Consider the following 21,840-nt stretch of genomic DNA (forward strand, 5'->3'; position numbering starts at 1 on the left):
GAGTGCAACAGAAGCATATGTGGAACTTACGACACGCTGCTTTTACTAAGGTCCCCCATGTGACGTCCCACATGGATCGTGGCCCCCTGGATTCTCTCTCCGCAGCAGTCCTGCCGGTTTTTCACCACCACAAGGGAGATGGAGTATTCTCTGCCCAAGTCCACGGACCACCACGGGCTGTTCACCAGATCGGTGTGAGTGCAGGATGCGGAATTCCAATTCCCATTACAGTTCCCGTCCACAGCGCGGCTTGAACTTCCAATGCCTGCAGATGCGCCTGGGGAGGACTGCATGGTTGGCCGACCTCTGGCCAAATTCGGGCCTGGAATAATAGATGATGGAAGGAGGGAGAAGAAGGGACAGAAGTGCTCATCAGTGCCTGTTTTCTGTGAGATCCTCCTTTAGTACCCAAGAACGGGGAACACATGTGCTTATTGGGGTGATGTGCCAAGCAACAGGGATGCTCCTTTAGTGGAGTCATGGGAGAAGGAAGGCTGAAGAGACCAAGCTAAGAGGTGGGATTATGAGATTCAAGTTGAGAAGCTCCTGGAGATTTGGGGATGGAACCGGGGGAGGACAGGGACCGCAGTGGGGTTCCATGTCACGCCTCCAAAGCAGCCATTTTCCCCCCCAGGGTAAGTGACTTTTGCAGTTTGGATAGAAGCTGTAATGCTGGGGGCCCCCAGATCTCTTCTGGAGGTTGACATCTCTATCTGGTGGCTGACCTTCAGATTTTACCTTAACTCATGGCCTTAATGCAACCAGGGGCAAGCGAAGACAAAGTAGCACAATGCAAGACCAATCAGGGTTGCTAACCTCCAGGTGAGGACTCCCAGAAAACCAGTCAGGGTTGCCAACCTGCAGGTGGGCAACAATACAATGAGAGAAGTCTCAAAGAGTTAAAGACAAACGCTGACCTAAAGAACAAAGCAGTAGACAAGTGCACCTTTAAGACCAACTAAGTTTTATTCAGAATGTAAGCTTTCGTGTGCTCTTAAGCAGACTTCATCAGACAAAATGGGAATGGCAAGCTATCTTTAAAGATAGCTTGCCATTCCGTCTGATGAAGTCTGTTTAAAAGCACACGAAAGCTTACGTTCTGAATAAAACTTAGTGGGTCTTAAAGGTGCACTTGTCTCCTGCTTTGTTCTATCGCTTCAGACCAACACGGCTGCCGACTGGAACCTAGCTGACCAAAAGGTTACTGTGACTCAAATTACTATGGATTACAATTTTTCACAAAACTAATACAAATTGAATAGCACTAGATCAGCCAGTTCTACATTTAGATATCCATAGTAGTCCATATGTAGAACTTCAACAACGACATCCAAACTTGAAATTCCCAGTAGATAGTCCAGTTCCATTAATCCCATGAAATCATAATACGCGCGATAGGAACGTCGACTTTCACTTCCTGTTTCAACAAGTTCCTCTGGCACAGGATTGTTTTAAAAAGTCCAATAAAGTCCAAAAGTCAATGAAGACATAAATTTACAACAATTCCAATGGGACAAAGAGTCTCCTCAAACCTCACAAGCAGGGTAACGCTCAGACAGCTTTTGGACTTAGTATTATTTTGGCAAAAAACCCTGTGATTCATAGGGATTTGAGTCACGGTAACCTTTTGGTCAGTGTTTGTCTTTAACCTCCAGGCGGGCCCTGGAGGATTCCCAGAATCACAACTGGCCAGCAGACTAGAGAGGTCACTTCTCCCCTCCCCAGGCCCCCCTCCCAAATCTTTAGGCATTTCCCATCCTGGATTTGGTGGCCTTAGGAGACCTGCCTTGGAAACGAACACTCTGTAAATGCAAGGATTAGTAGAAGCAGTTAGGAAGAGCTGTGTTGGCAATAAGGCTAGTCCCTGGGCCTTCTGAAGCTGAGCTGGCTCGATCAAGATGGGTGGCTGTGTTAATTAGAGTTGCCAATCCCCAGGTGGGGGCAGGGGATCCCCCAGTTTGGAGGCCCTCCCCCCCCCACTTCAGGGTCATAAGAGAGCAGGGGAAGGAGAGGGAAATGCCTGCTGGCAACTCTTATTCCCTATGGAGACTGATTCCCATAGGGTATAATGAGAATTAATCTGAGGGTATCTGGGGCTCTGGGGGAGCTGTTTTTTGAGGTAGAGGCACCAAATTTTCAGTATAGCATTCAGTGCCTCTCCCCAAACTACCCTCCAAGTTTAAAAAAAAGATTGGACCAAGGGGTCCAATTCTATGAGCCCCCAAAGAAGGTGCCCCTATCCTTCATTATTTCCTATGGAAGGAAGGCATTTAAAAAGGTGATGGCCAGAACTCCCTCAATTGTCACACCCTTGCTCCTGGCTCCACCCAAATGTCTCCTGGCTCCACCCCCAAAGTCTCCTGGCTCCACCCCCAAAGTTCCCAGATATTTCTTGAATTGGACTTGGCAACCGTAGAATCTATCTGCAGCAGAAGAACAGAGCAAGAGACCAGGAGCACCTGAAAGGCTAGCTAAATTTATATTTAAAAAGGTAAAGGTAGTCACCAGTCATTTCCCCAAGGAAGGGACCCGCAGCAGCCTCGCTGCTTCACAAGGAACATCATCGGGTGGAGCAGCTGGGGGGGGCACCCAGGAAAGGGAGGCAGACTATTAGCGCTGATCCGTTCTTCAGCTTGGCCTCATCTCTTTCAAGAGTCTCCTGCAATTGATGCTAGGAAATTTGACATGCGCCAATGGAGGAAATCCTCAGGGCTTCCCGTTGTCTCACAGCCCAGAACCCCAGTCCGAAGGAGGAAGAGAGGTGGACCCTCTTTTGGAGGCAACAGACCAGCCTCCCCCCTCTCCCCATGCAATGCCCTGTTGCTTACCTCCATACGCTTGGGTGCAGCTCTGGGCCTCCCCACGCCCCACCAGCAGCCCCAGGGCCAGCAGCCACGGCCAGGCGAGCAGCATCCTGAAGGGGGGTGAGAGGAGGCAATGGCTGGGGTCAGGGGTCCTGACAGATGGCACAGGACTGTACTCGGGCATGAACGCAGCTTCTAGCTGTGGTCACACATCCCCCTGGCTGCCCCCTCCTCCCTTGGCTGAGCCTCATCCAAAACTCCAGCTCCCTGTGTGACTTCCAGACTCAGAGAACTTCCCTTCGTTTCCCTCCTTAAAAATGGGATGCTGGATCTCCACCTCCTCCCAGTCTGGCATCTCAGCTTGTGAGGACTTCCGTGTGCCCAGGGACCTCCATCATGGAGTACTGGAGCTTCATCCAGGGAAAGAAGTTCAGAGTCATGTTCTGGGGAGGCAGGGAGGAAGAGAGGAAGGAAAGGAGGAATCAAGGGAGGGTGGAAGGGAGGGAGGGAGGGAGGAAGGGATGAAGGGAAGAAGGGATGAAGGGAGCAAGGAAAGGAGGGAGGGAGGCAGGGAGGGAAGAAGGGAGGAAGGGAGGGAAGGAGGGAGGGAGGAGGGAAGGGAGGGAAGAAGGGAGGGAGGGAGGGAAGAAGGAAGGGAGGAAGGAAGGAAGGGAAGAAGGGAGGGAGAGAGGGAAGAAGGGAGGGAGGAAGGGAGAGAGGAAGGGAGGGAGGAGGGAAGGGAAGAAGGGAGGGAGGAAGGAAGGGAGGGAGGCAGGGAGGGAGGGAAGAAGGGAGGGAGGGAGGAAGGGATGAAGGGAGGGAGGAAGGAAGGGAGGGAGGCAGGGAGGGAGGGAGGGAAGAAGGGAGGGAGGGATGAAGGGAGGAAGGAAGGAAGGGAGGGAGGGATGAAGGGAGGGAGGAAGGAAGGGAGGGAGGAAGGAAGGGAGGAAGGGAGGGAGGGAAGAAAGGAGGGAGGGAGGGAGGGAAGAAGGGAGGGAGGAGGGAAGGGAGGGAGGAAGGGAGGGAGGAGGGAAGGGAGGGAAGAAGGGAGGGAGGAAGGAAGGGAAGAAGGGAGGGAGAGAGGAAGGGAGGGAGGGAGGGAAGAAGGGAGGGAGGAGGGAAGGGAGGGAGAAAGGGAGGGAGGGAGGAGGGAAGGGAGGGAGGGAAGAAGGGAGGGAGGAAGGAAGGGAGGGAGGAGGGAAGGGAGGGAGGAGGGAAGGGAGGGAGGGAAGAAGGGAGGGAGGAAGGAAGGGAGGGAGAGAGGGAGGGAAGGAGGGAAGGAGAGAGGGAAGAGGAAGGGGAATGAGCCAGCTGGGAAACAAGCTGTGCTCCTATCCAAATGGAGCTTAATCTGATGTCTGAATTCAGCCAGTGAGACAGAGCGACTGCTTAGTGTCCCCGGTCTGGCTCCCTGTGTTAGTCAGAGGAGACCGCTGGGCCTTCTCCCCCAGAAAAGATGGCCAGTGGTGTGCAGGAGTCACATGTTTGATCCCAACTAAGTTTCCTGTAAGAGAAAGCCACTGCCTGTGTGTCAAGTTGCAGCTGACCTCAAGTGACCCTGCAGGGTTCTGAGGGCAAGAGACGAGTGGAGGCGTCACGACCCTGGCCTTCCTTGGTGGTCTCCCATCCAAGCACTAAACAGGGCTGAGCCCCTCAAACTCACCTTGACGGGGCTGTCACGTCTTTCTCTTGGCAAGTGGGCAGCCTCAGCTCGGTGTGGAGCTCTCGTGCTTCCACTGGAGTCTCTGCTCTTGTTCCAGCCATCCTGCTTTTATCCTCTTCCTGGGGGCAGGTCTTGCTGAACCCAGAAAAGCCCAGCAGCCAATCACAGCAATGTCTGTTGCTCAAGAACATCCAGCGGAGACAGAACTTCTGCTTTCCCATCTGGTTCCTTCTATGGACTTGGCCAGTGAGGGCGGGGCAGGTCTGTTTGCACAAAGCCTGAATCCGGAATGACCCTCCCTTCCCCTTCCCCATCTCTCTACCTGGCTGCTGTTCCCCCCCCCCCAGGGTGGAGGACCACAGCTCCCTTCCCAGGTAATTGCAGGTATGATACCAGATAGTCCCACGATATCATGATGAGAGCAAACACTGCAATTAGAATGTGTATTGATTTAGGCCATGTATTATTACGATATCTATGGCTCACCTAATCCCCACAGTTGCGAGGCTCTAGGCAATGTACACTGTAATAAAAGAATAAAGCCTTATAATCAAGATCGTATAATACATTTGTTTAAAATCAAGTGGCGAAATTTGCAGTTCCCTCTCATTTCTGGCCTGTGGGCGCCTCACGGATGTGGGGGGGGGAGGACGTGGATCAAATAAAGGGACGGGGAGCAAGGGAAGGGGGCCAGCCATGATGGAAACTGTTGCCGCAGTCCACCACAAGTACAACCCAACATTTGCTGAAGTGAGGAGGAGGGCACCCACAAAGTTCCAACAGGAGACAAAGCCTCACATTTTCAAAGATTTCAGGTTTTCACGGCTGGTAACATCATTAGGGTTTGTAGAATCTTTCAGGCTCAAGTGCCGTGTTCTACTGGAGAAAGTTTTCCTTCCAGACGTTTCGTTCTCAGCTGCGGAGAACATCCTCAGTGGTGTTGCAGCCGGAGCAGGCGCTCTGACCTTCTTGGCTGCTGTGCATTGAGATATTCTCCGCAGATGAGAACGAAACGTCTGGAAGGAAAACTTTCTCCAGTAGAACACGGCACTTGAGCCCGAAAGATTCTACAAACCTCACATTTTCCTTCAAAGTTGTGGCGAGCTCAGGTAGTTCCTCTTAGAATCCTAGGGGAACTAACACAGAATATTTTATTGATGTTTTATATGATTGTGTTGTACACTGGCCTGAGCCTGGTTCCCCTGGGGAGGGTGGTTGATCAATTTAATAAATAAATAATCTTTTCTGAATTGAGGCATGCTTCAGTTTTCCCCACAATCTACTCCTGGGTATGGGGTCAAACGCTCTCTGGAGATCTATGGATGCCACACACAGTTTCTCCTCTAGGCATATGTTCCAGTTGGAAGGGCTAAAATCAAACAGTGCTCTTGAGGTGCAAAGCCCTTCCTGAAGCCAATTGGCTCCCACCCAAGGAGATCATTAGAGGTTATCTGTTCCTCTAATACAACTTTGCCACTGATGAGAGAAGACTAATAGGGCGGTCGTTTGAAGAAGAAGAAGATATTGGATTTATATCCCGCCCTCCACTCCGAAGAGTCTCAGAGCGGCTCACAATCTCCTTTACCTTCCTCCCCCACAACAGACACCCTGTGAGGTAGATGAAGATATTGGATTTATATCCCGCCCTCCACTCCGAAGAGTCTCAGAGCGGCTCACAATCTCCTTTACCTTCCTCCCCCACAACAGACACCCTGTGAGGTAGATGAAAATATTGGATTTATATCCCACCCTCCACTCCGAAGAGTCTCAGAGAGGCTCACAATCTCTTTTCCCTTCCTCCCCCCCCAACAGACACCCTGTGAGGTAGATGAAGATACTGGATTTATATCCTGCCCTCCACTCCGAAGAGTCTCAGAGCGGCTCCCAATCTCCTTTACCTTCCTCCCCCACAACAGACACCCTGTGAGGTAGATGAAGATATTGGATTTATATCCTGCCCTCCACTCCGAAGAGTCTCAGAGCGGTTCACAATCTCCTTTACCTTCCTCCCCCACAACAGACACCCTGTGAGGTGGGTGGGGCTGGAGAGGGCTCTCTCAGCAGCTGCCCTTTCAAGGACAACCTCTGCCAGAGCTATGGCTGACCCAAGGCCCTGCCAGCAGGTGCAAGTGGAGGAGTGGGGAATCAAACCCGGTTCTCCCAGATAAGAGTCTGCACACTTAACCACTACACCAAACTGGCTGCTGAAACAAGAGCCCCATGGCACAGAGTGGTAAGCAGTAGTACTACAGTCCAAGCTTTGCTTACGACCTGGCGAAAGCTGGTTCAGGGAGCCGGCTCGAGGTTGACTCAGCCTTCCATCCTTCCAAGGTCAGTCAAAGGAGTACCCACCTTGCTGGGGGTAAAGTGGAGATGACCCAGGAAGGCAATGGCAAACCACCCTGTAAAAAGTCTGCTGTGAAAAGGTTGTGATGCGACGTCGGAAACAACTGGTGCCGGCACAGGGAACTGCTTTTACCTTTTAGTTTGCTGGATCTGACTTGGAACCTTTCTTGAAAACTGAAATGATAATAGGATGTCTCCAGATTGAGGGAATTTTCCCTGAAGGGTTGATTTCAGAAAAACTGGAGTTAAACCGTAGCCCATCTCACCGGATGAGCCTTGAACAAATTGTTAGGCCCTGACTCCAGCCCTGGAGCCTTCCCTGGCCATAAAAACATCAACAATGCTGCTCTCTCATTTCTCAGCCAGCAATGCTTGGGGTGTTCAAGAAGCAACAGACAGTCTGACTCTTGAAACACCAGATGACCCAGAGTCTCCCTGGTTTCCCTTGGCATCTCTCCTCTTCAGGATCCACATCCTCCCGCCTTTCAGGACTGGGTCTCTACCCTATATCTTCAGCAGCGAAGAGAAATGAGAAAAATCCATTTCGCTTCTCAGCAATCCCTTTATCCTCCTTTAATCCCATTGTCCTCCAGTGGTCCAACCACTGTCCTAGCCAGTTTCCTGCTCCTAATCTGTTTAAAGGATATTTTATTGTTGGTCTTTGTAATGTACTGAAGTCGGAGACGTTCAGATGGCAACATGCTTTATTAGTGAGTACATCACAAAGACAACATGGCAGGGCCGGGTCCCCTGTTAGATACATTTCCCAGAACAACCTTCTTCCTAGTCAGGTCCAATCCTGGCCAGTTAAACTTCCTGCCACTGATCGCCATAGGCGGGCTGCATTCGTCCCTGGAAGGCATTGCCCACAGGTGCTCTGTGCTGTACTTTCCGGGACGAACGCCTGACACAACAGTCTTGATGCTTTTAATGACACTTTCCTCAAAAATCTTTTCTGCATCCCTAGTTGTCAGCTTGTATTTCCTTTGTGCAAGTCTGTCTTGGTTTCTGCTCACCTCCTTTGGGTGAGCCTCCCAGTTTCTGAAGGCCCGCAGTTTCTCTCACCCTGCCCGTTAGCCAAGCGATGACCTCTTGGGCCTGGGAGTACTGTGCATTCAAACTCAGCCTCTTGCATTGAAGTTTTGAGCAACTTTTGAGTCTTTTCGAGAGAACTGACCCTCATGACGGTTTCTCTCAAGTTCCCTTTTTTTAACAGATTCCTCAGAGAAGTTTCCTCTTTCTAAGGCAAACATGACTTTGTTGAAATCCTTTGCCACTTTCCCACATACATATCAATTAAGTAATTTAATTGAATTTAACAATTTAATTAAATTTGATGTCACTGTGATCACTGTTCCCAGTCGGTTCAGCCACCTCCACATCTTACACTAAGTCCTCAGTAGCACCACGGAGGGTTAAGTCCAGGACCTGCGTCCCCTCTGGTTGGTTCTAGGACCACCTGTTTTAGCGTATCTATAAATTTAGAGTCATTTAGAGTATCTATAAATTTTACCCCTCTGGCATGACTGAAACATGGCTTTATGCAGTGAATATGAGGGTAAGTTAAAGAGGAGGAGAAGAGGAGGAGAATGGATTTATATCTCACCCTACACTACCCAAAGGAGTCTCAAAGCAGCTTACAATCTCCTTTCCCTTCCGCTCCCCACAACAGACACCCTGTGGGGAAGGTGGGGCTGAGAGAGCTCTGACAGAAACTGCTCTTGAGAGGAGCAGTTCTGTGAGCTCTTGTGGCTGACTCAAAGTCACTCCAGCAGTTGCATGTGGAGAAGTGGGGAATCAAACCTGGTTCTCCCCAGTAAGAGTTCATGTACTTAACCATTACATCAAACAAGACCCTCTCCTTTGGATGCCTCTCTGGTTTAATTCTCCATTCTCAAAATCACCCTGAGCATTTTGGTCAGTGGGTGGAAAGTATGTCCCCCACCTTGGTGTAGTTGTTAAGTGATGGACTTACATTCTGAATAACACTTTGTTAGTCTTAAAGGTGCTACTAGACTCCTACTTTGTTCTATTGCTTCAGACCCACACGGCTGCCCCCCTGGATCTATTTTGGGGGATATATATAGCAAATCTTGCAGAGGCTACAATTCATTGATGATGATGATATTGGATTTATATCCTGTCCTCCACTCCGAATCGCAGAGTCTCAGAGCGTCTCACAATCTCCTTTATTTTCCTTCCCCACAACAGATACCCTGTGAAGTGGGTGGGGCTGAGAGAACTCTCACAGCAGCTGCCCTTTCAAGGACAATCTCTGCCAGAGCTATGGCTGACCCAAGGCCATGCCAGCAGCTGCAAGTGGAGGAGTGGGGAATCAAACCCGGTTCTCCCAGATAAGAGAGCTCTGGCTGACCCAAGGCCATTCCAGCAGGTGCAAGTGGAAAAGTGGGGAATCAAACCCGGTTCTCCCAGATAAGAAAGCTCTGGCTGACCCAAGGCCATTCCAGCAGGTGCAAGTGGAAAAGTGGGGAATCAAACCCTGTTCTCCCAGATAAGAGAGCTCTGGCTGACCCAAGGCCATTCCAGCAGGTGCAAGTTGAGGAGGGGGGAATCAAACCTGGTTCTCCCAGATAAGAGAGCTCTGGCTGACCCAAGGCCATTCCGGCAGGTGCAAGTGGAGGAGTGGGGAATCAAACCTGATTTTCCCAGATAAGAGTATGTACGCTTAACCACCACACCAAACTGTGCAAACATCACGTCTGAAATGGGGGACTTTAATGTCACTGACATTAAAGTTACTAGATCTAGATTTAGGAGCAGCATTCTTGTAATCTACGTATAATGCAGAAAGGGACGGTGGCTGAGTAGTAGAGCATCTGCTTGAGAAGCAGAAGGTCCCAGGTTCAATCCCCGGCATCTCCAAAAAAGGGTCCAGGCAAACAGGCATGAAAAACCTCAGCTTGAGACCCTGGAGAGCCGCTGCCAGTCTGAGAAGACAAGACTGACTTTGATGGACCGAGGGGGGTCTGATTCAGTATAAGGCAGCTTCATATGTTCATATGAAAATTGAAAACCAATTCCAAAATTCTTCTTAATGATTACACCAGAAAGTCTGTGGGCCCAGAGTGAGAAGGAAACATGGTTCTTCCCTGGGAAGAGCCAGCTTTGGATAGTAAAATTGAGTGGTGGTTGAAGGGTGAGCCTCCCTTTTGCTCTTGTGCACAACCCTGAGGCAAACTGAGGCTGCTTGAGCTCTACATTGTACAGATGGACCAAAATGGGTGATCTCTGTATTGGCCATCGAAGTCAGGGGTGTCAAACACAAGGCCTGGGGGCCTGTTGTTATGATTGGCTACAAGCCAATAGCCAGAGGCCATAAGAAGATTATAAAATGTGACAAACACCACAGCTCAAATACTGACAAAACTGCACATTCACAGTTCTGTAAAACATGGAACATTTCCTTGGAACTCTATGGGACTGGGTCATTATTGACTTCAGGCTTCACAATGACCACCTGGTGTGTGGCTGACGGGGCAGTGCAGTTATTCAAAGGTCTCTGCAGAGGAAGGTAAATTCCTCCTGCTTAACTTCCTGGAGGGTGAACTGAAGCCTTACCACATCCTCCTCCAATATATGGGATCCATGCAATATCGTAGCTTCTACTGAACCACTCCGATGTTCACTAGAAATTAAGCATTATGAAAAAAGGTTAAAACGCTTGGGGCTCTTCAGCTTGGAGAAACGTCGACTGCGGGGTGATATGATAGAGGTTTGCAAGATTCTGCATGGGATGGAGAAGGTAGAGAAAGAAGTACTTTTCTCCCTTTCTCACAATACAAGAACTCGTGGGCATTCAATTAAATTGCTGAGCAATCGGGTTAGAACGGATAAAAGGAGGTACTTCTTCACCCAAAGGGTGATTAACATGTGGAACCAACAGGGCTTCTCTTATGTTCTTAAGCCTTCTTTGTGGCTCAGACTGCCACCTCAGAGGTCCATATAAATGACCTATAGGATGTTCTAGTTGCTTCATCATGAGTGCATCGCCACTGTCTCTCTAGCCATCTTTCTTGTCTCAAATATTCTTTATTTACATTTACAATATACCACAAAACTATAACACAAACTATACTTCTATACACATAACAAGTCAATAAAACAAAGGTGAGATAAGCAGTTTCACTCTCCATCGTCCATTCATATGCAACACTTTGTTCTAATTTTCTTTTTTGTTTCTTCTTTTGCCTTAAAATCTTCGCCTAATTACATTTCATTTACATTTACATAACCATTCATACAGCTATGACCAATCCTGCATTTTCTTTTTACGTGGTTGAGTATTAAGCATGCACGTCAGTTTATCGACTTCTGCTGATAGTCTTCGCAGTCTTCGCAGTGGAGGACAGTAAGCAGTGGAGTGCCTCAGGGCTCAGTACTGGGTCCCATGCTCTTTAACTTGTTCATAAATGATTTGGAGTTGGGAGTGAGCAGTGAAGTGGCCAAGTTTGCAGATGACACTAAATTGTTCAGGGTGGTAAGAACCAGAGAGGATTGTGAGGCACTCCAAAGGGATCTGTTGAGGCTGGGTGACTGGGCGTCAATGTGGCAGATGAGGCTCAGTGTGGCCAAGTGCAAAGTAATGCACATTGGGGCCAAGAATCCAGGCTACCAATACAAGTTGATGGGGTGTGAACTGGCAGAGACTGACCAAGAGAGAGATCTTGGGGTCGTGGTAGAAAACTCACTGAAAATGTCAAGACAGTGTGCGTTTGCAATAAAAAAGGCCAACGCCATGTTGGGAATTATTAGGAAGGGAATTGAAAACAAATCAGCCAGTATCAGAATGCCCCTGTATAAATCGATGGTGCGGTCTCATTTGGAGTACTGTGTGCAGTTCTGGTCACGCACCTCAAAAAGGATATTATAGCATTGGGAAAAGTCCAGAAAAGGGCAACTAGAATGATTAAAGGGTTGGAACACTTTCCCTATGAAGAAAGGTTGAAATGCTTGGGGCTCTTTAGCTTGAAGAAATGTCAACTGCGCGGTGACATGAGAGAGGTTTACAAGATGATGCATGGGATGGAGAAAGTAGAGAAAGAAGTATTTTTCTTCCTTTCTCACAACACAAGAACTCGTGGGCATTCGATGAAATTGCTGAGCAGTCGGGTTAAAACAGATAAAAGGAAGTACTTCTTCACCCAAAGGGTGATTAACATGTGGAATTCACTGCCACAGGAGGTGGTGGCGGCCACAAGCATAGCCAGCTTCAAGAGGGGTTTAGATAAAAATATGGAGCAGAGGTCCATCAGTGGCTATTAGCCACAGTGTGTGTGTGTGTGTATATATATATATATATATATATAAATTTGCCACTGTGTGACACAGAGTGTTGGACTGGATGGGCATTGGCCTGATCTAACATGGCTTCTCTTATGTTCTTAGTTTTGTTATTTTTTGTATCAACTCGTGGACCTTTATCCAATACCTTTTAGCAACTCTGCAGGTCCACCATATATGATAGTAAGTGCCCACCTGCTTCTCACATTTCCAACATAGACTGGATAATCCCAAATACATTTTTGCCAATTTTACTGGTGTTATGTGCCATCTACATATCATTTTAAAAATATTTTCCTTGTATGATACCGATCTTGTTATTTTAGCTTTTGTCGTCCATACCTGGGCCCATTCTTCTAGTTCTACGTTATGTCCTACATTTTTGGCCCATTGTATCATCACGTCTTTTACCTCTTCGTCTCTAGTCATCAGTTGCCGTTTCATCGATCGCAACTCCAGGTATACCACGGTGCAGATTGTGAGCAGGGACAAAGAAGACACCGGGGAGCGATCTTGTCGATGGCTGTGGAGAGCCAGTTATTCCAGATTTTCATAAACTCATCCAAGGAGTCACCAGAGGGCCAGGGATCCCGCAAAGCCGTTTGAAACCGCAGAAGGTCCATCTGGCTTTGTGGGCAAGCCAAAACAGGGTAGAGGTGAGATATTCATACAGGCCTTAAGGGCATAGCGGTCAGACCATGGCAACTCCCATCACAAAGATCAAATCTAGCTTGTGCCCTGCCTGGTGTGTGGAAGTTGTTTTGTATTGGGAGAGTCCTAGTGCTGCCATGGAGGACACAAGATCCGTCACCCAAGTGAAGGCCATGTCCTCAGCATGGACATCGAAGTCACCCAAGACTATAAGTTGAGGGTGCTCCAGTGCCCAGCCTGCTACAGCCTCCATCAGGGACGGTAAGGCACTGGCCAGTGCGTTAGGTGGACACCAGCCAGATAGCCAAACTGTCCCCAACATCCCACACCAGGCCTACACACTCTATGTCAGTGATCTTCGGCATGTATAGCATGGATCCCATATATTGGAGGAGCATGTGGAAAGACTTCAGTTCACCTGCCGAGAAGTTAAACAAGACGAATTTACCTTACACTGTAGAGGCCTGTGGAATAACCACATTGTCCAGCTTGCAACTCACCGTGTGGTAACTGTGACACCCGAAGTTAGAGAGTTCCAAGGAAATGTTCAATATTTTACAGACATGCAAATGTGCAGTGTTGTGTCTTGCATTTCGGCTCCTGAATTTCCAACACAGCGTGACTACGTGCACTGATGTAAGGAGCAAATGCAATTCACCTACGAAGAGCTGTGGTGGGAAGTTTAACTGGTCAGAATTGGATATGACCAGGAAGGGGGCTGTTCCAGGGAATGTATATAACTGGGGACCTGGCCCCACTGTGTTGTCTTTGTGATGTACTAGCGAATAAAGTAAGTTGACTGTTACTAGTGTCCGAACCCAGTACATTACATGCAGCTTCGTCAATATTTGATCTGTTGTGTTTGTAAAATTTATAATCCTCTTATGGATTTTTGCTATGGCTTGCAGCCAAGAAGAACAAACATTATCACTTATGCCACCCAACATACCTGCAGAAAGCAGCCAGTATCTCACTTTAAGGTATCAGCTGAGGTGGATGCAGAACGACAGCAGCCACAGTGGAAGAAACTCACACATGCCGTTATTGACTGGAGACTCTCCCTGGAATGGCCAAGTGGCTCTGAGAAGTGCCCTAAATAGGTCATTCCAGGTAGGTCATTTTGGGCTCTGGGCTTAATGGTCTTGTAGGGGTCTGTCCATGATGAGGTCTACTTCAGTGAGAAGTGGCAGCTCACTCCTGGGACCCCAGACTTCCTCCCCTAGGTCTATCCCTCATATCACCACTGGGTTTGGAGAGAATCTGGTTTGATTCCCCACTCCTCCACTTGCACCTGCTGGAATGCCCTTGGGTCAGCCATAGCTCTGGCAGAGGTTGTCCTTGAAAGGGCAGCTGCTGTGAGAGCCTTCTCAGCCCCACCCACCTCACAGGGTGTCTGTTGTGGGGGAGGAAGGTAAAGGAGATTGTAAGCCGCTCTGAGACTCTTCGGAGTGGAGGGTGGGATATAAATCCAATATCTTCATCTACCTCACAGGGTGTCTGTTGTGGGGAGGGGAGGAAGGTAAAGGAGATTGTGAGCCGCTCTGAGACTCTCCAGAGTGGAGGGCGGGATATAAACCCAATATCTTCATCTACCTCACAGGTGTCTGTTGTGGGGGAGGAAGATAAAGGAGATTGTGAGCCGCTCTGAGACTCTTCGGAGTGGAGGGCGGGATATAAATCCAATATCTTCATCTACCTCACAGGATGCCTGTTGTGGGGGGTGGGGTGAGGAAGGTAAAGGAGATTGTGAGCCGCTCTGAGACTCTTCGGAGTGGAGGGCGGGATATAAATCCAATATCTTCATCTACCTCACAGGGTATCTGTTGTGGGGGAGGAAGGGAAAGGAGATTGTAAGCCGCTCTGAGACTCTTCGGAGTGGAGGGCGGGATATAAATCCAATATCTTCATCTTCTTCTTCATGTGGGCAACCACCAAGCAGGATACAGAGGAAAAGCGAGAATGCCAGTTCTCACCCTGTCCTTTTCCATTTCATGTGAACAATGCAGGAGAATATGCTGTTGAAGGCTTTCACAGCCAGAGTTCATTAGTTGTTGTAGATTTTCCGGGCTGTATGGCCGTGGTCTTGGCATAGTAGTACCTGATGTTTCGCCAGCAGCTGTGACCAGCATCCTCAGAGGTATAACCCAGATAGACAGAGTTCTCTCTGTGTCAAAGTGAGAGGAAAGAAAAAGAATGGACACAGAGAGAATTCTATCTTTCTGGGTTATACCTCTGAGGATGCTGGTCACAGCTGCTGGTGAAATGTCAGGTACTGCTATGCCAAGACCACAGCCATACAGCCCGGAAAATCTAAAACAACACTTTGCTGCCCATAGTATTCTAGTTGCAGTCAACAAGTATCTGAACAGTTCTTGAAGCATGTAGTCCATCTTTTCTGGAAAAATTCCTAGTAACATCGCCTCTGATTTCATTTCAAATTGGATTTTTAATATTTTCTGCATCTCTTCATGGATTTCTTTCCAAAATGTCCTTGTTTTTTGTTGCAAATCCACCACATGTGTTAGAAAGAGCCTTTTGCATTTCCAATAGGCGCCTAAGTAACTCTGATCCATCTTCTCAATGTCTTTAGGAGTTATATACCAACGAAAGAACATTGTATACCAATTTTCTCTTAGTGCCTGGGATGCGGTGAACGTAACTGCTCTCGTCCACACCATTTCCCATTGTTGAAAAGTTATTTCTAGTCCAAAATTCTGGGACCAATGTGCAATACATGGTTTAACTTCTAGATCATATTGAAGTAAAAGTTTAAAAATACGTCCCAGCAAATGGTCCTTATGCTGCATTATTATTTTCTCAAAATCAGTTAGGAAAGCAAATTTTGACAGACTTAAAAGTTATACTGGGTAGAATCCCATATTTAGAAAGAATGGCCGTGATTACTAAGAGTCAGCGTGGGTTTCTCAAGAACAAGCCATGTCAGACTAACCCTTCTTTTGAGAAAGTTACTACTTTGCTACTTTGTTACTACTGGATCGAGGAATGCTGTAGGCAAAGTCTACCTTGATTTCAGTAAGGCTTTTGATAAGGTTCCACATACTATTCTTGTTGACAAGTTGGTAAAATGTGGTTTGGATCCTGGTATAAACAAATTTATTAGTAACATATGGTAGCAGAATTATATCTACAACTTATAAAGAGCTTAAAATAAAATAAAAAAAAATCGTTCTACCCCATATCTTACTTTCCTCCCACCCCTCCCTCCGTTACTTGACCCCCGCCAGTGTTATTTTTTTAAAAAAAACAAATATTAAAGGTACCTTTAAACTATAAAAACCTTAATCATCAAAAATTGTCCAATGTCCTTTTATTTTCCACTCTTTCTCTACGTATCTTCTTAATTTCTTCCACTCCGCATTAAAAAGTTCTAAATCATAGTCTCTTAGTTTTCTTGTTAATTTGTCCATTTCACTCCATGACATAACTTTTGTAATCCAGTCCCATTTTTCTGGTATTTTTTCTTGCTTCCATAACTGCGCATACAATGTCCTAGCAGCTGAGAGCAAGTACCATATTAAAGTTCTATCTTCTTTTGGAAATTTTTCCATTTGTAATCCCAGCAGAAAAGTCTCTGCCTCTTTGTTGAATTCATATCCCAGAATCTTAGAGATCTCTTGCTGAATCATCTGCCAAACCATTTTAGCCCTTTCACAAGTCCACCACATATGGTAGAAAGAACCTTCATGCTTTTTACATTTCCAACACCTATCTGGCATCTTGTTATTCATCTTTGCTATTTTTTTTTGGAGTCATATACCATCTATACATCATCTTAAAACAGTTTTCTTTAATACTATGACATGTTGCGAGTTTCATAGAGTTCTTCCACAGATACTCCCAAGATTCCATCTTTATTTCTTTATTTACATTAATTGCCCATTTTATCATTTGAGATTTCACTACTTCATCTTCTGTAGACCATTGTAAAAGTAATTTGTATACTTTTGAAATTAATTTCTCATTGTCTCCAAGCAGAACTCTTTCCATTTCTGTTTGTTCTTTCCTTATTCCTTCGGCTTTAATATCATTCTCCATCAAGCTTTTTATTTGTTGCATTTGAAACCAATCATATTTATAACTCAGTTCTTCTGCAGTTTTCAGTTCTATTTTCCCACTTTGTATTTTTAGTAACTGGTTATATGATAGCTGTTTTTCATTAACTGTTTTAGCTGTTAACTTTGTCACTTCAGCTGGCACTATCCACTCCACTTGTCACTCCTCTCCAAAAGGATGAGGAACCATTCACAAGCTCTCTTTGGGTGTGACCTGTCAACCAGTTACAGTCAGATCCACCTAACAGTTATAGGATCCTATAACTGTTAGGTGGATCTGACTGTAACTGGTTGACAGGTCACACCCAAAGAGTGCTTGTGAATGGTTCCTCATCCTTTTGGAGAGGAGTGACAAGTGGAGTGCCTCAAGGATCTGTCCTGAGACCTGTTTTGCTCAACATCTTCCTATATGATTTGGATGAAGGAATTAGAGGGAATGCTTATTAAATTTGCAGATGATACTAAATTAGGGGGGGGGGTCACAAATACAGTAGAAGACAGAGTCAGGATACAGGATGATCTTGGTAGGCTGAAAAACTGGGCTAAAACAAACAAAATGAATTTTAACAGGGATAAATGTAAAGTTCCGCATTTAGGTAGAAACAATCAGATGCATAATTATAGGATGGGGGAGACTTGTCTTGGCAGTAGTGCAAAATGGATCTAAGGGTCTTAGTAGACCATACATTGAACATGCCGTGTAAAGCAATTTTGGGCTGTATCGACAGAAGGATAGTGTCCAGACAATTTAAAGTGATAGTATCGCTTTATTCTGTTCTGATTAGACTTCACCTAGAGTATTTTGTTTAGTTTGGAGCACAGAAATTTAAGAAGGATATAGACAATCTGGAACAACAAATATGGAGGGTGACAAATATGGTTGAGGTGTCTGGAGACCAAATCCAATGAAGAAAGGCTGGAGGAACTGCGGATGTTTACCCTGGAGAGGAGACAACTGAGAGGTGATAGGATCACCATCTTCAAGTACTTGAAGGGCTGTCCTATAGAGGATGGTGTGGAATTGTTTTCTGTGGCCCCAGAAGGTAGAACCAGAACCAAGAGGTTGAAATTAAATCAAAAGACTTTACAGCTAAACATTAGGAAGAAGATCAAATCCTCCGCATGGAAACTGTCTTGGCTAGCAGTGGCAGACGTCCAAAGACGCGTGCTCACAGGCAGCTCCCGGAAGTTTATTGGAAATTCATTACTAAATTCCACACACACATATACAATTGACGATGCTGTGATCTCTAACAACGACGGGGACAGTGGACAGGTGCCATAGACCTCCACCCCACACACAGTCAGGTATCCCACTCGATCAGTGATGGCAATGGTTACGTAGCGGCCCACGGCTCCATTGCAGGGGATGGTGGTGAGGGATCCTTCTTCGATGTTTGTGATGGTTCCACAGCTGTGGGGGGGAGAAAGAAGGTCAGCCATGTGACAGTGGCATCGAAACTGAATACATCAGTCTTCAGGAATGGGGGGATGAATGACTAGAAATTCCACCCCCCCCCATGTAGTTGGAATCCCAATGTGGCTATCACCCACAGTGTGTGTGTGTGTGTGTATACACAAACACATATATTGGCCACTGTGTGACACAGAGTGTTGGACTGGGTGGGCCATTGGCCTGATCCAACATGGCTTCTCTTATGTTCTAATGAGGCAGAGAGTGTTGGACTGGAGGGGCCATTGGCCTGATCCAACATGGCTTCTCTTATGTTCTTATGTGACACAGAGTGTTGGACTGGGTGGCCATTGGCCTGATCCAACAGGGCTTCTCTTATGTTCTTATGAGACAGTGTTGGACTGGAGGGGCCATTGGCCTGATCCAACATGGCTTCTCTTATGTTTTTATGAGACAGAGAGTATTGGACTGGGTGGGCCATTGGCCTGATCCAACATGCTTCTCTTATGTTCTTATGAGACAGAGAGTGTTGGACTGGAGGGGCCATTGGCCTGATAGCACCTATTTTTATCTATTTTAATCTATTTATGTAACTGTATTATATTTAAAATGTTGTTTATTTGTTTTAATTGAATCATGACGTGTCATGTCCGTGAGCCGCCCTGAGCCCGCCTTCTGGTGGGGGAGGGGCGGATATAAGAATAAAATTTGATTTGATTTGATCCAACATGGCTTCTCTTATGTTCTTATGTGGCACAGAGTGTTGGACTGGGTGGACCATTGGCCTGATCCAACAGGGCTTCTCTTATGTTCTTATGTGACGCAGAGTGTTGGACTGGAGGGGCCATTGGCCTGATCCAACAGCGCTTCTCTTATGTTCTTGTCTAGCTGTCCATCAACATGCTAGACCTTCTAGGCCTGTAGGGGGCATGACTGTGGGGGCACTGCCCCCTGACCTCCGGGGGGGCCCTCCAGGGTCACAACCTGCTTTTTTTCTTTTCTTTTTTGCCATGGCTGAGCCAGCAAAGCACCAGCAGCAGCCAGAGCTGGGAGAGCTGAGCAGGGCAGAGTGTAGCGCAGCAGCAAAAGCAGAAGGCGGAGAGGAGGACGGTGGAGGAGGCCACATGGAATGGGCCAGGGAGGAGGGGAGACCGATGGAGCTGCTGGCTGCAAAGTGCTGGGATGGGGAGAGGAAAGTGGAAGGAAACCCTTCTGTTTGCACACAAGGTTCTTGATGCCAAAGTTTTAGGGTTGGCTGCCTGGACTTGGCCACATTCAGAGCCTCCAGCTTCTGCCCTCCCCCAGAAAGCTTCTGAGAAGCAGCAAGCCCCACAGTGGATGGGAAAGGGTCCCCCCCCCCCGACTTTTAAAATCCCGGCTACGGACCTGAGGCCTTCCCATTGGGTTTTTCTGTTTGTTGACACAGAGAATCCTGACAGACTCAGGCGGGCAGCCACATTGGTCTGAAGCAGCTGAACAAAGCTGGAGTCCAGCCAGGTACCTTGAAGACTAACAACGTTGAATTCTGGGCAGAAGCTTTCATGTGTGAGCACAGTCTAATCCAAGGAATAGGCTTTCGTGTGCAAGCAGGCTTGGTATTGGAAGAAGTCGTTTGCTTATGCTTGAATTAAACTTTGTTCGTCTTAAAAGTGCCACTGAACTCTAATTCTGTTCTACATAGAATCCTGGTCTGGAATGGACTGATCTCTTGCCTCCTGATAGAGCAAACATATGAAGCTTCCTTCTACTGAATCAGACCGCCCCTCGGTCCATCAAAGTCAGTATTCTTCTTCTCACACTGGCAGCGGCTCTCCAGGGTCTCCAGCTGAGGTTTTTCATGCCTGCTTGCCTGGACCCTTTTTAGTCGGAGATGCCGGGGATTGAACCTGGGACCTTCTGTTTACCAGACAGATGCTCTACCACTGAGTCACTGTCCCTAAATTAGTGTGCTCTGGGGCCATGGACATATGAACCTATGAAGCTGCCTTCTACTGAATCAGACCCCCCTCGGTCCATCGAAGTCAGTCTTGTCTACTCAGAATGGCAGTGGCTCTCCAAGCTCTAAAGCTGAGGTTTTTCACGCCTACTTCCCTGGATCCTTTTTAGTTGGAGAAGCCAGGGATTGAACCTGGGACCTTCTGCTTACCAAGCAGACGCTCTACCACTGAGCCGCTGTCCCCTCCCTTGTCTACTCAGACTGGCAGCGGCTCTCCATGGTCTCAAGCTGAGGTTTTTCACGCCTACTTGCCTGGACCTTTTTTAGTTGGAGATGCCGGGGATTGAACCTGGGACCTTCTGCTTACCAAGCAGACGCTCTACCACTGAGCCGCTGTCCCTCCCTTGTCTACTCAGACTGGCAGCGGCTCTCCATGGTCTCAAGCTGAGGTTTTTCACGCCTACTTGCCTGGACCTTTTTTAGTTGGAGATGCTGGGGATTGAACCTGGGACCTTCTGCTTACCAAGCAGATGCTCTGCCACTGAGCCACCGTCCCTCCCTAAAGTCAGTCTTGTCTACTCAGACTGGCAGCAGCTCTCCACGGTCTCAAGCTGAGGTTTTTCACACCTACTTGCCTGGACCCTTTTCAGTCGGAGATGCTGGGGATTGAACCTGGGACCTTCTGCTTACCAAGCAGATGCTCTACCACTGAGCCACCCTGTTCTCAGCACCAAAGGGTGACCAGAATGACCATTACAATTAAAGGCATGCCTCGAAAGTGTGGGTAAAACCCATGATTTCAGAGGACTTTTCTATATGGGGGAAGGTTTGTTAAAAGCCGTGGGGGAGGAGGAGTGCAAACGGAGGCATATGTGAAACTTACGAGATGCTGCTGCTACCAAAGTCGCCCATGTAATTTCCCACGTAGACTGTGGCCCCCTGGAGTCTGTATCCGCAGCAGTCCTGCCGGTTTTTCACCACCACAAGGGAGATGGAGTATTCTTTGCCCAAGTCCACGGACCACCACGGGTCGTTCACCCAGATTGGTTTGAGTGCAGGATGCGGAATTCCAATTCCCGTTACAGACCCCGTTCACAAGCGCAGCCTGAACTTCCAGGGCCCGAAGATGCGACTGGGGAGGCCTGCATGGTCGGCTGGCCTCTGGCCAAATTCGGGCCTAGAATGATGGATGATGGAAGAAAGAAGAAGAGGGGACAGAAGTGCGCATCAGTGCCTGTTTTCTGTGGGATCCTCCTTTAGCACCCAAGGACAGGGCACACACGTGCTGTTGGGGTGGGGGGATGTGTCAAGCAAGAGGGGTGCCCCTGCTGTGAAGTCATGGCAGAAGGAAGAGAGCGGAAGAGACCAAGTCAGTAGGTGGTGTTACCAAATCCAAGTTGAGAAACTCCTGGGGATTGGGGAATGGAACCTGGGGACCTCAAGAAGAAGAAGATGACTGCAGATTTTCTACCCCGCCCTTCTCTCTGAAGCAGAGTCTCAGAGCAGCTTACACTCTCCTATATCTTCTCCCCCCACAACAGACACCCTGTGAGGTGGGTGGGGCTGAGAGGGCTCTCCCAGAAGCTGCCCTTTCAAGGAAAACCTCTGCAAGTATCAGAGCAGCGACACGAACTGCAGCGTTGCCAACGGCT

The 21,840-nt window shown here is 47.8% G+C and overlaps 1 pseudogene; it reads right to left on the reverse strand.

The window, feature by feature from the left end:
- Window positions 1-16: 16 nt before the first annotated feature.
- The window catches only part of LOC132574810 (uncharacterized), a 21,986-nt pseudogene continuing 162 nt past the window's right edge, over window positions 17-21,840 (reverse strand).

Source organism: Heteronotia binoei, chromosome 7, assembly GCF_032191835.1.
Source record: "Heteronotia binoei isolate CCM8104 ecotype False Entrance Well chromosome 7, APGP_CSIRO_Hbin_v1, whole genome shotgun sequence".
Lineage (NCBI taxonomy): Eukaryota > Metazoa > Chordata > Lepidosauria > Squamata > Gekkonidae > Heteronotia > Heteronotia binoei.